The 13,864-nt window shown below is 36.2% G+C and overlaps 1 protein-coding gene and 1 long non-coding RNA gene across 7 annotated transcripts in view; one reads left to right on the forward strand and one right to left on the reverse strand.

The window, feature by feature from the left end:
• LOC141570216 (uncharacterized) overlaps positions 1 to 12,136 on the forward strand; it is a 181,209-nt gene extending 169,073 nt beyond the window's left edge. Inside the window, exons 5-6 of the long non-coding RNA XR_016019672.1 lie at positions 7,171 to 7,320; positions 8,182 to 12,136. This is a non-coding gene — a long non-coding RNA (uncharacterized LOC141570216). The remainder of the gene's footprint in view (positions 1 to 7,170; positions 7,321 to 8,181) is intronic.
• LOC109447544 (uncharacterized) overlaps positions 1 to 13,864 on the reverse strand; it is a 661,414-nt gene that overhangs the window by 13,023 nt on the left and 634,527 nt on the right. The window lies entirely within an intron of this gene.

The following is a 13,864-nucleotide window of genomic DNA, read 5'->3' on the forward strand; positions in this document are numbered from 1 at the left end:
TCCCTCGCCACCAGCGTGCAAAGCCCAGGCTTTGAAGCTGTGGGAACAGCAACAACAACAAAAACAAACAAAAAAGTCCTAAAATAATCTATGCTTTGACATATTTTAGAAGAGAGAAATCTCTATAAATGACAATACACAGGAGACTTTTTTGCGTGGTTGACCTGTTCTCTCAAAGGCAGCAAAGAGTAGAAGACAGCAGAGACCACTAAACTATTGTCTGTGTCTATGAATTTTGTTTCTTCATTTGTTTGTCTTTTTCCTTTCTTGTTTTCAGTTTTATGTATCACATATCAGTGAAATCATTTGGTTCCTGACTTTTTCTGTATGACTCATTTTACTTAGTATTATAATCTCAAGATCCATCCATGTTGTCGCAAATGGCACTATTTCATCTTTTCTTATGGCAATAGTTTAGTGGTTACCAGAGGGTGGGAAGGGGTGGTAGATGAGGGTAAAAGGGATCAAATATATAGTGATGGAAGGAGAACTGACTCTGGGTGGTGAACACATAATATGATATATGGATGATGTATTATAGAATTGTACACCTGAAACCTATATAACTTTACTAACAATTGTCACCCCAATAAACTTTAATTAAAAAAAAAGAAAGCAGAGACATCTATTGCATTTAACCTGGATTTATGTTTTTGGAGTCAGAATAGCCTGAAATCAAATCCTGGGTAAACCTCACAGCAGCCGGCTTTGCCTCAGAGCCTGTTACTTAACTTCTCTAAACCTCACTTTCTTTGCTCAAATAATGGGGATCTCAGGGTGACTGTGAATATTGTATTATAGGAGTCAAACAAATTTTGAGCAAATGTTTTACATTACTAAGTTTAAGTTATAGAAATGTTACTTAAAATGAAGTTATTTTATTAAAATGGAACTGACAACGACTTAGTAAAAATTTAATAGCTAACATCAGAATGGGTTATTTTCTTAAATGGTAACATTTCCCCAAACAGAACTTCTGCTAAGCTTAAATTGTCAAGTTATTTAAAAATATACAATTGGCTAACTTATATTAAAACTTGAAAAAGGTTTCAAGATGATTGATTTTTATCTGATTGTTTAGTGGGGCAATTTATAGCTACCATGGAGTGCTAAATTGGAGACACAGGTAAGCAGGGTCTAGTGCATGCCAACCACAGATGTTTGTAATCAAACGAAGTTAACTGCAACTTTTTGAATTTTCTGGATTTACTTTATTTGAAAAAAAAATTGGAGTCCTTGTAACTGTGTGAAGATTACTTGGAGTTACATGAAAGGGTAACAAAATATAATGTAACTATGACATTGTAATTTGAATAAGTTATATGGCTCAACTCTGCCTGGCTCTTTTGTATATAGGCACTTAAAATTGCAAGCAATATTGTAAACTTTTTATAGAACATATAAAACATGTTCTACATGATCCCTGAGGTGAGTGTTTCCAATTGTGTGATATGTTTCTTCTTGATTATTCTTTGTCCTAAACTTGTTGCTCTTCAACTTGAGTTATAAGAATATTCAAAATAGAAGTACTAAATATCTGTGTGCATATATTCAAGCTCTTCTAAAGGATTAGATTCAATAGTGGAACTTTCTGTGAGAAAATAATGTTAACGACAGCAACAACTACAAAAACAATACATAAAAGATATAGGGGATTTGATTTATAGAAATATATATTTTTTATATTTAGTGTGCTACTTTGCAATGGGAAGTGTTTGGAAAAAAAAAAATTTTTTTTTCAGGGAGCCTGTTCCTACCAAAGTAATGATAAGTAGCACATTCACCTTGTCTTTTACCTAGGAGTAACTCTATGCTGCTTTAGTCACAGTCAAAATGAAATAATACATAAGCATTCAGTCATAACATGGTCTACCCATGTATCCTTATCTAATTATAATCCTTATTAGCATATTCCTCTTACCCAAAGCTAGAATGGGATAAGAAACAGGGAAACAGAAGGAGGATGACTAATGAACCATAAAAGTTCCTTTATGGTTTATTTTTAAAAATCTAACCTTTAACAAAAAACTAAAGCTTCTAGATCTTTGGAGAACACTGTCATTTAATCAAATGGCTTAGAGTGACAATCTGAAGCATGGGGGATAGAGAGAGAAAATCACTGAGATGAAAAAGAAGATGAGAAGGAATTTTTAAATCTCATTAGGAAAAAGAAAGCAAATGACATAGAAAAATAGCAGTTCATGACTTTAAAAACTGTCATCAAATAAAGCCCTTTTCTTCTAGAATTACTCACCCACTAATTTAGTCTCAGAGATGTTGGTCTGTTGCACAATAGTCCACAGAAAGAAAAATAAATTTTTTAAAAACAATATCTGCTAAAAACAGAAAAAGAGACCAATCTAAAGTAGATTTCCAAACATAGTAGAGCTCTAGTGAGGACAAGTTGAGTATCAAAAGTTTGATTTTGGCCAAAAGGAAATAAATAAAATTTTAAAAGCTTTAATTTGATAGTTACATTTAAATAATAGTTGGGTTTACATTAAGCATATAAAACATAATGGTAATATAAGAAAAAAATGACTATAATGAGATGTGTTTATATTTTATTAATTTCCAAGTAAGTGGGAATGTTGAACTTTAAGGATGCTTTCTTATAAAATTACATTCACCATTTATAAAAAGATATTAATTTATCTGCAGCTGTGTAAGTAAGTGAGGATGGATACTGGGAAAAGTGAATAAGCAAACTAGTTCTTTAAAATGCAGGAAAAGAAGTCAGGAAAGGATGTTCACTCCTGGTGGTCGGTCACACACAATAATTAGGTGGGAAAGTGTCCAACCATATGTAGCAAGATGATGACTACACTGTTTTAGGAAGAAGATGACTGCATAGAGTCTAATTGGTCCACTATCCTCAATGATGAAACTCCTGAGCAAACATGATTATTATTAGGGAGATGTTTAGGGAGTTAAATAAATAAAGAAGTGACGTGGGCATCATTTGAGCGGTTGTTGATGTGGCAGTGACAAAAGGAGACAGTGGGGAAAGAACCAGGGGTGGAGATGGAGAGAAAGGAGAGGCCACTAGATCTCTGGAAGGGATGTAGGTGGAATTCCTTCCTAGCTCAGTGGCCTCAGAAAGATTTTAGGTTCTCTAGTGAGTCATGGAAAGAAGTAAAAGTAATCGCTGCTTCCATGCTTTTGTCTGGTTAGTGGAGACGATAGCTGACTATATAAGGAATGAATAGGAAACTGTCTTTGTGGTAGAACTGATTTGGTAACAGTGCCTTGGAGTTTTGTAAGGGTTTAGTGCTTGGAAAAAGATACCGGGTGGAGGAGGGTCAGTATGAGCATTTATGATACATTTACCTATTTACATCAATAGATACTCAATTGTTTACTTTTCTTCCCTTTTAGATGGATAGATTATATATATATATATATATATATATATATATATATATATATATATATATATATATATATATGTAATTAGTTTTAAGAAAGTCACCTAATCTTATGATCCCTAAATTTCCTCATCTTTAAAATGATTATAACAATGCTTATTTATGATACCTTTCATAGGAATCAAATATTTGGCAATCTTTGAGGTACCTATACTGTAATTAGAAATCATGAGTGAAAATCCTTTGTGTTTTTCCCAGGAAAGTTTCACTTTAAAGATATCATTACTTCTATCACATCTTTAAAGTGTCTTCTTGCCTCTGTAGGATTTTATACAATCCAAACTGCAGGCAAAAAAGGAAAAATCGTGACCTAAACAGCAAAATAGCATTTAAGATTAGCTCTGTTACATTACTTAAGGGCTATCTAAGAATAATACAAGCCAAATGGTACAAAACTACCTCGACATTAAGGGATCATACAATATTCATCACCCCAGCTAAAATAATGCATAATAGAAGCACTCAGCACTTTGTGTACTAGTACACTTTTGGTGTGGCTGATGGCTTTTGAGCCATCATTTATGTAAGTATACCAACTTTGAGGGCGATAATACATATTATTAAACCATTATCCATGTATCTGTATAAGCCATCCACTTTTGGAAGGTCTAGTAGTGAAGGCTTAGGCGTTTCAATCAAATTAACCATTTTGTATCCTATTCTATACAGTAATTATTTGAAATAGCAAAAAGTGAAACAAAGTTTTGTTGTAATTACATTTTTCCTTAAAAGAAATTTAAGTAGATATTGAAAATATGACTTTAGTTTTATTCAGCATTCTAGTGTCAGAATGAGTTTTACTCTAATAAGTACTAGATGTGGCAAATTTATGTACATTCAAAATTTATGTACAAATAGAGTCATAAATAAGTTTTCAATGAAAGGATAATAAAATATGTGGTACTATATATGTTTAAATAAAACCCTGAAAACTCCGTCAAGATTATATTCTTTTTTATTATAAATTTTTACTTCTTTTATTATACAATTGATATTGGGTCCTGGATTTCGACAAGGGCTGTTTGTATTTGTTCAAGAAACCTCTAATCCATGACTGCTAATATGGCATGTAATTTTCCACATAAAATGGAATAAAGCATTACTGAAATGTTTAACTGATCCTTCAGACTCTTAATGAGACATACTGTTTGGCTGATAATGTCAAATAATGGAAGTTCAAAAACTCTTGACTATTCAATAGAATCTCAGCAAAAGTATTTGTTGGACAATCTCCTTCATCTGCTTAAGTGATACCTTTTTGCCTACTGAGCTTTATGTTCATGACTTAGCAAAATTGCACATCACAAAATGGCATCGGCCTCTAGAGTTTTTTTTTGAAGTTTCCAAACCTTAAATACTAAATTGATGAATGTTGTTGTCCACTGCAAAGCATACGTTTCAGAGACATTTTATAAAAGTCCATTTTACATCCAATAAATCAGTCAATTACCAATCAAATTGCACATTCTTTGGAGGATCTTCTACTATATAGAAAAAAAATGTGTTAAGAAATTACTTCCAGAAAGAGAGGTGGGGAAACACTGTAGTGGCAGTGTTTATTTAGAAAAATTAAAAAATTACCTGGATAATATTATATTGTACTCATATTTTATACACACACACACACACACACACACACACACACACACACACACACACATACACACATATAATGTATACAAAGGGTGCCAAAAAATGTATACACATTTTAAGAAAGGAAAAGAAAACTGTATTAAAATTGTAATACTCAATATATACTGATGACAAAAGATGAATACAAGTCATGTGTATACATTTTTTGGCATCTCAGGTATGTATACATATACATACTTACACACATAGATATATAGATGGATAGTAGATAGATAGATAGATAGATAGATAGATAGATAGATAGATAGATGATAGATAGATTTCTACTGAAGTGATTTTTGTTAGAGTACCATAAATATATATTTTTTGAAATCACAGATGATGCTTCTGTTTGTATATACGCTTAGGATAGGGGAGGAATCTTAAGAAGGTTATCTAGTACATTATCACCTACCAGAACTATACCATTTATCTCAGGTATTTAGCTAGACTATAATAGAGTATTAGAATTGCAAATGACATTTGACCCCTTTCTGCCTATTTAAACATTGAAATCATCACAGTAACATTCCGAATAGATTTTAATCCAGCCTTTGTTTGAACACATATAGTTTATTTCTGAGGAAAGTGATCTGCCCTTTGAACCTGAAATCCAAGAGTCTGAGGTCCAGTCTTCAAGTTCCCAGCCTCTGACCTCTCCCTCCTTTGTATAAAGAGTATGCTGGAGAGACAGCTACTAAGATCTTGATGATTGTTGGATGTTATGAACATCTGACTCTGAGAACCAGGGAATCTATTCAAATCATGCAGTGCTCTTGTTGTTAGAAGGGTGTTCCTTATCCCTCTGTACTTTTGGCATCCTTTCTCTGAGTTATCTCTTTTAGTCTTCAGAGTCTCAATTAGAATCAAAATCCTTATACTGCTCAGGAACAAGTTCTGAATTCTAACACTCTTTCAGAGCCAAGACATTCTTATTTATGTGTAGCAATATTCTTTTGATGAAAGTGAAGTCAATCTTTGGCTCTCTTCTTAAAGAAGCTAAAACAAAAGAGGCCATCAAATACATTCTCTGCTGGATTACACAAACTATTATGTATGATGGAGTAGACCCCCATCAGTAGGCATGGAGATCACCTGGAATGTCCAGATGGTTCCTCAGAATGGGGGTTTTCAAAAGACCATTGCTAGACATATGTGTCTGGTTAGAATGTTTAACCTTCCTGGTCTTTAATCATGTAGCATTATGTGAAGTGCCACTGGATGAATGGCTTGATGGAGTGTTTTGAGGCTGTAGAGTTTCCAATCTCCTGGCCACCACCAGAGGCCCTGCAACCCCCGGGAATGTGGTCCCTAGGGTATGAATGCCTTGCTATTGGTCTATGAGAATAGAGAGCAGATGGGAGTCGGCCTTCACACTGTGTACATGGGCATAAGGAGTGTTGTGATCAAACAAACGGGGGGGGGGGGGGAGAGAAGGAGAGAGAGAGAGAGAGAGAGAGAGATCAACCACTAGGGTGCAAAGAAATAGATAAAGTGCTATGATTCTGCTCCAATTCTTCCTTAATTTTTGATAAACTCAAAGACATTTTCCCCTCAAAATTAAATTCATGTATAGAAGATTCTCTTTGGGATTTTTATTCCTCAAAAGACAAAAGTATCATGTCATGGAAGTTCATTACTCTGCACAAGTACTAATGACACCAGTGAGGATGAAAAGCCCATAATTATTCATTTTAAGGGCAGTTGTAGTATGTGGAAAGCAGTTCCACAGTAGCAAACATTTGCATCAGACTGGCGTGACATTGAGTACTGACTCTGCCACTGTTACATGGAGCAAGTATCTGAACTTCTCTGAACTTCAGTGCTCTCATCAGCAAAATTAGAATAATTTCAGGGTTGTGGTGATAATTAGATAAGATAAGCCATACAAAGAGCTTACTGCAAAGCCCAAAACTTAGTCAACGCATAAAGGGTGGCTATTATTATTTTTCAGAATTATAATTATCCTATACTTGTGAGGAATGTTGATAATGCTTTAGCAGCAGAACTTGACCTAAGACCTTTCTACGTAAATGCCTTGCCCTGTATGTGGTGACGATTTAGGCCGTTTCAGTATTCATTTATCTGACCTGACGTTTTTCTTTTTCAGATTTCTTTTTCTTTTTAATGTTGGTGAGCAGACCTCGCTGTGGTACCTCTGAAGAGCGCTGCGGCTTGAGGGCAACATGTCCTGCCTGCTTTTTCGAGTCCTCATTCAATCCAAACAGAAGATATGAGCTCTCGCTTTCATTTATTGGAGGTCAGCATCTTTGTTGTTGTTGCTGAACTCTGGAAAGAGCGATACATGGAGCTGTGCTCGCCAATTTGGCAACGTGCTTTTTCAGCCCACTTGGCTGTGCACAATATTCTGTCTGAATTTGGGAAGATCTGTCTGCTTTTCTCCTTTGTAGAGAGGCTGTGAGGAATGAGGCAATGGATTTGTCTTATATACAATAGCCTGGAAAAATAGGCCGGGGCCTGACAAATCATGAGAATTACATGGCCATCTTCCAGAGAGCTCCTGGCTGGAGACAGGAGGACAGGTTGAGACGCCTTTTGATAGATTTTGCACTAATTGCCCTCTTTCCTAAAAGAAGTCCTGTTTACAAGAAAAGTGGGGGTTCGGTGAATAGGGGGAGGTGAGGATTCTTACATAGTATGAGATCCTTGTAAGAAGAATCAATATTATGCAGATTTAAAGGTCACAGGTCAAATCATGCATCTCAAAGCATAGCGGTAAACCCTACAATCCTCATACATGACAGCGAGATGTGATAAGGTACAGATTTGACCTAGCCCCAAATACTCTACATTTGAAAATGACCTAAACCCTTTCCTTGTTCGTAGAACCTCAAATGACCATGTGCTATCCCTCTTTGCTATGTTTATGTACGCAAAATCCTTTGTGCTAATAGGGTCTGCCTGTTCCAGATGACGTGCTATGTTTTCCTTCCTGCTGTTTTCTTCTTTAATCAGTAAGGGAACCTCAGACAGGAAGTATAATTCATGATTCTTGCTCCATATTCTGCCCCCCACTACTCACACACTGTCATTTTAATTGCCTTTCCAATGATGAGTGAGTGATGTCTTTCCTATCTGGCACTCTGTCATTTTGGTTTAGAATTCAAGGAATGGGAGACGCTGGATCTGATCAATCTCTGGAGGCAGCTGATCTGACTCAGCATCTGCATCAAAAATATTGCTCTGAAAAAAGATGCAGTCTCCTCATCACTGCTAACACCTAGAGTTACCGCCTTGCCTGTGTGTCGTTCACTTAACTCCTTGACTGCCCGCATTGATTATGATGGCCGTGGACCGAATCTCCATTTCTTCATCTCAGAATAATGTTCTCCAGAGCTGCTTTATGAAGCTATTCATAGATAAAAACAGCAGCAAGCCCAATGGCATGGTTTCCTTTTCTGTATTCTGTGACATTCTCATCTCCACCGACTGTGTCTGGCAGCCGCACAATGAGGCCCTGCATGTGTCAGGGAGATGGATGATATCTGCAGTGTCTGCATCTCAACGCTGACTCGATGAGCTCCTGCTGAACCTGACCTCCGGGATGCTGGATTCTGTGCCATTGCATTAGAAAGGCAGCCCGCCCCTTTCCAAGCAATGTCTTATTTTCTCCCAAGACAAAATACTTTAATAGAAATAATGGCACGCATTAGGTACTTTGATGGATAGCACATAGTACTTTCATCCTCAATATTCCTGATTATGGGACTCTTTGTTTTTGTCTTGTTGCTCTGTTATTGTTTTTTTTTTCAAAGCAAAAACAAAGAGACTACCAGTATAGGTAGTAGTTCTTTATACTCTTTTCACACATCTTTGCTTTCTTCAATTGAATGGTATTAAGAAACAAAAATTAAAAAGGATATTAATGAACCCCTATTTCCTTATCAGGGAAGCAGCCAGTTAATTATGGGGAAGTTTGTTCTGATTTGAATTGACTGGGTTTTGTTTCAGCATAAAATTGGTTTTGAAAAGTGAACAAATGTACTGCAGTGAGGTCTTTGGTAATGGATTATCAGTAAGATCTCAGTGCTGGTAGGACCATGCAGGCACATCTGAGCAAAGTGGGATTATATGGGATATGCACCAGAGAATTAACAACAAGAACTATTTCTATGATCTGTTTCCTAGGGCATGTAACCTGCATGACTACATGGGCACGTAACTTGCACTGTCACACAGAACCCCACCCTGAGATGGGCAGTTTAATGCTCTGCTAGCAGCATTTTGAAATTCTTAGTAATTGGTGAGGAAGAAGACCTAAATGTTCATTTTGCACTGGCCCAGAAAATTATGTAGCCAGTACTGGTGCTAGGCGCTTCTCTGTGCTTTATCATCAAAAGCAGAATTACTCCTCAGTTTTCCTTCCTTTTCAGGATATAGGATTGAGGAACAACAGGATAGACAGCAGGGTAGATGTTAGGATAACAAAGGAAGCATGAGGCAGCCTGTCCACCCCATGTGAAGGGTTACACTGGAAACACCATAAGAACCTGTTCCATATGTCTTTGACCTTCCAAATAGGTTAAAGGTCTAAAAAGGAGGCTAGAGAGAAAAGATTTGGGAAGATATCTCTTCGGAGAGAGCTATTCCTTTGCTATGAGATCTCTCTCCCTTTTGTGGTTGGGAAGAGAAGGACTTAAGAGGGGCCAAAAGAATACATATCTGACTCATTCTGGAGAAAGTTTCAGTGGACTGTGGCCTAGATCCAATTCATACTTGGAAACCTCTAATCTAAAAGAGACTAGAGGATCAAAGGGAGGTGATAGAGTTTGTTGGAACAAGGGATACTGCATGAACATTCGCTGTGGGCCATCTGGAAGAGAACCCTGGTATAGAATTATCTGAGGTCTGCTAAAGTCTATCTTGGGGCTTCTGGAGGCATAAGAAGACCCCAGGGGAAAGATGTCCAGCTGGTAAGGAGTACCTGAAGCAGGAGTCAAGTCTCTAGAATAGAAATGTACTATCTGTTGGGACCAAGAGAACAATGAGAGAGATTGACCAAAGAGAGCATTCAAAAAACCCTCTAAAGCAACCCTGAGGACCAGGGTCAGTTATAATCATTTGCATGGACGATTATTAAGAGACTCCAGCTTTAAGTATCTGCCAGATCCGAAGGCATAAAGGCATCCAGGTATCACTTCTTTTTGCTCTCTCCAATCTTGATACTGAAATGCAGCTGTGGACTAGGAGAGATGGTGAGCAGGAAGGGAGAAGTACCAGAGCCCTTGAACCATTATAAGTCCCAGCATAAAACAGGTGCCAGCTGGGAGAGGGGTCAGGTTTCATGTTAAATCAGATTTGGAGTTTTCACTATTATATCAGACTAAACATTCTGGTGACTGAATTGAACCTGTGTTTTCAATGTAAAGTAATAGTTGGATATCCCTTTACCTAATAATGAGACAAAAAGCAAGGAAAGCTGTCTGAGTGTTCACTCTAGGGATGAGAGAAGGTTGTATCTTTTCCCACTATCCCATTAAACTATTCAGTGATCATAGTGCACACACATCATGCTTGTTGACATACTGGTCACATCTTTATTATCCATTCAATCATCCCAATATTTTGCAAAAAGTACTATCCAAATGTTGAAAAGGAAAACAACAACAACAACAAAAAAAACACAGAGGTTGAGACCTTAGCAAATTAATAAATGATAGAGCTAGAATTTGAAGCCAGATTTATGTTTTTTAAGGTTTATTTTTTTAAATCATTAGACTGACTCTCTCTCTCCTAGATTAGAAAAAAATACCATTCATTGAGTACTTACTATATTCCAGGAATACTGCTAATCGTTTCACATATGTTATTTACTCCTCATATAAACCACGAGTAGATGCTATTCTTGTTATCTGTAGGAGGAACCTGAAACTTAGAGGGTTTCAGTAACTAGTCAATAACTAGTCTGAAATTACATAGTCATGAAATTACATAGCTCTTGTCTGTCTGGTCCCAAATTTGTGCAGTTCATTAAGAGAGAGAAACAGAAAGAGGGGGCAAGGGAGGAGGCGGTGGGGGAACAGAGTGAAAGAGAGAGAAGTTTCCCTTCTACTTTTATTCTCAAATAGGTCATATGTTTGCTAAAATAAAATACATATAGCAGTCCTCCTAATAATATAGTCACTAATAGCCACCAAAACAACAACATAATTATTAGCCAGATATGGTTCTGTGAAGACGATATCATAAATACAGACAGAGAAGACTAACAGTCATAACAACCTTAGCCAAAATAAAAGTGACCAGCTAGGTGTTACTCACTCTAAGTGAAATCATGACATTAGAGAGAGAGCTGCTATCTCCTGTTTCCAGGAATATTTGGAGAAATCTTCATGGAAAAGGTGAGTCATTAACAATAGTTTATTTAAATAGTTCAAGAACAAAACAAAACACATCCAGGTTGGGGGTGGGGGACTGCAAAAGCAAAATCACAGCACTGGGAATAAATATAACCAATAAAGGTAGAAGCAGGAAAAAGAGTTTTTCTTTTAGAAAAATTGCTGTTTGTTCTAGAAGATTGGGACATATGTTGTGGCTGCATTATTTATGCAGAGAGCTGAAGTCAGGTTGATGTATGTGAACATGATGTGGTAGGAAATGAGAGCCCATGGCAGGTGCTTCATCAAGTGATTAAGCAAGGAGAGTTAAGTTTTCGAAATATTTGTCTGAGATTGGTATGCTGGCCGACAGGAGTCAAAAAAAAAAAAGAAAATAGAGCTGGTGAGAGCGATTCGAAGTTTGTTAGAATGGCACAATATGGCACCTCATTTTAGCCTTTGCAGAATGGACTTTTGGATTCTCTCCCTTTTCCTTCTTGAATGAGAGTGGAAAGGAATGGGGGTGGGAATAGACACATCTGGTATGTAGCTATGTAGATTCCTGATATATACGTATCTGCAAACTCTAAGAGCAGAGCTGTAGCCCTGAAACAACGTGGGGAGTTTTTATCATTGTATATTAAATAATGCCTACAAAGCTCATAGTTTAATGAACCAAAATTCTAATATCTATCATGATGTAGAGAAAAATCATCTTTGTGATACTGGGAAGCATGATGTGGTAGAAACAGCAGTGACTTAATCAGAATTATGTGTTTTCTTTTGAAGTACAATATCGCTACATAGAGAAAACACGTATTTCCATTTTTTTCTAAACATTTAAAAATCAGCATACAATTCTAATTTGTTACCTAATGCATTTCAAGACAGTGGAATATTCAAAGAAAATCCTGAATGTACTGAACACTTATAGGTAAATGAGTTTTATTTAAAATTCTGTAACATAATTCCTGGAATTGGAATGCCACTCAAAACTTACCATCAAAGGTTTTGTTGCAAAATGCCAGGACGCCACTGAATAAGGTAACAATGAGACAGGGAGGGGACTCTTAATTTGCCCAAACTTCTCTTGCAGTATCTGAATAATAAGCTCTAATGTACTCATGCAGGGGAGGGTAAGAGCGGTTGAGAGCAGAGTAAGTCATTGATGTGGCACATTTTCCAAATCTCTCACTGGCAGTATCCATATTATGGTTTCTATTTGAAGTGCTGACAATGGAGGAAACATTACTAAGAATGGCTATGATGGATCAGCCAATAAAGCTCGAATCACCCTTTCCTTTCACATCTACTTGTCTGGTGTGTCTCTGACATGAAACAGAATCAACTCAGAAGGGGCGAAGTAAGGTTACCTAGGATCCCAGACAAATTTCTTTTAAGTTTGGCTTATTTCTTTGGATGATTTCTTAAAAATTGACCTTTCTATTGAGGCATTTTTTAGAACAGTATGATGTCTTGCTGAAGCATGTCTGTGAAGAGTCTTTGAAAGCCTTTTTTTTTTTTCCACAGCTGCACAAATCTATGTTGGCTTTGGATCAGAAAAAAAAAAAGTGATATTTTTCCTCTTCTTTCGAATATTCAATTTCATTCTTGTGAATTATAATTTATTTGAAGTAATTCAATATAAATATATCTTTGAAATCAGACATTAATTTGTATTCTCACTTTCAAAACACTTTTTTTTTTTAGTTTTTGTTTGTGTACAAGTTATCAGTCAATTACATCCTTGTGGGTATAATGCACAAATGGCTGATGTCTGTAGGGATTTATAACTGGAAAAACTACATATTGCCTTTAAAAACCTGCTCCTGAATTGGTGATAGATATAATCAAAGATGTGGTTAAAATAAAAAAGTTCTCAGGAACATTATATACAGTACTGGATAGGCCATTTTATTTAGGTTGAAATGATGATTCTCTATAAAAACCCTCTGACTGGCTCAAACATTTTACTCAAACTGTAGGGCCTCATAGGTCTTCTTTTTCCATAATATTTTTCTTTTTAAACAGTGAAACAAATCAAGATTTTTCAAATAAATATTGTTTGAGAAATCTGACAGAACAAAGAAACATGTAAATGGCCTCTAAGTAGCTAGTGCATGAAGAGAGAATAAAGTAGCAGTGAAGGAAGTGAGAAAAGCATGGAGTTGTTCTAACGAAAAGGCATGTTAGTAGAAATCCCAGGCCTAACAGACACTCTTGACTTTGAGCTTCGTTATTGTCACTATCTCAATTCATTCTTAGTACAATAAAATAGTTATGTTTCTGTCAGTAACCTGTTACACCACAGAAATTTTCCATCTTGTGTTTTTGTAATTACGCTTAAGCCAAATGGAAACATGTAAAAGTTAAACAGGATCAATCCTAGTATTCTATAATTATTTTTCTATAATTCATGTCTTAATTTTTTTCATTCTCTACTACTGTTCTCATTCCAAGATTGTT

The sequence above is a fragment of the Rhinolophus sinicus genome, chromosome 17, assembly GCF_057876585.1.
Source record: "Rhinolophus sinicus isolate RSI-liver-muscle chromosome 17, RSI-T2T, whole genome shotgun sequence".
Lineage (NCBI taxonomy): Eukaryota > Metazoa > Chordata > Mammalia > Chiroptera > Rhinolophidae > Rhinolophus > Rhinolophus sinicus.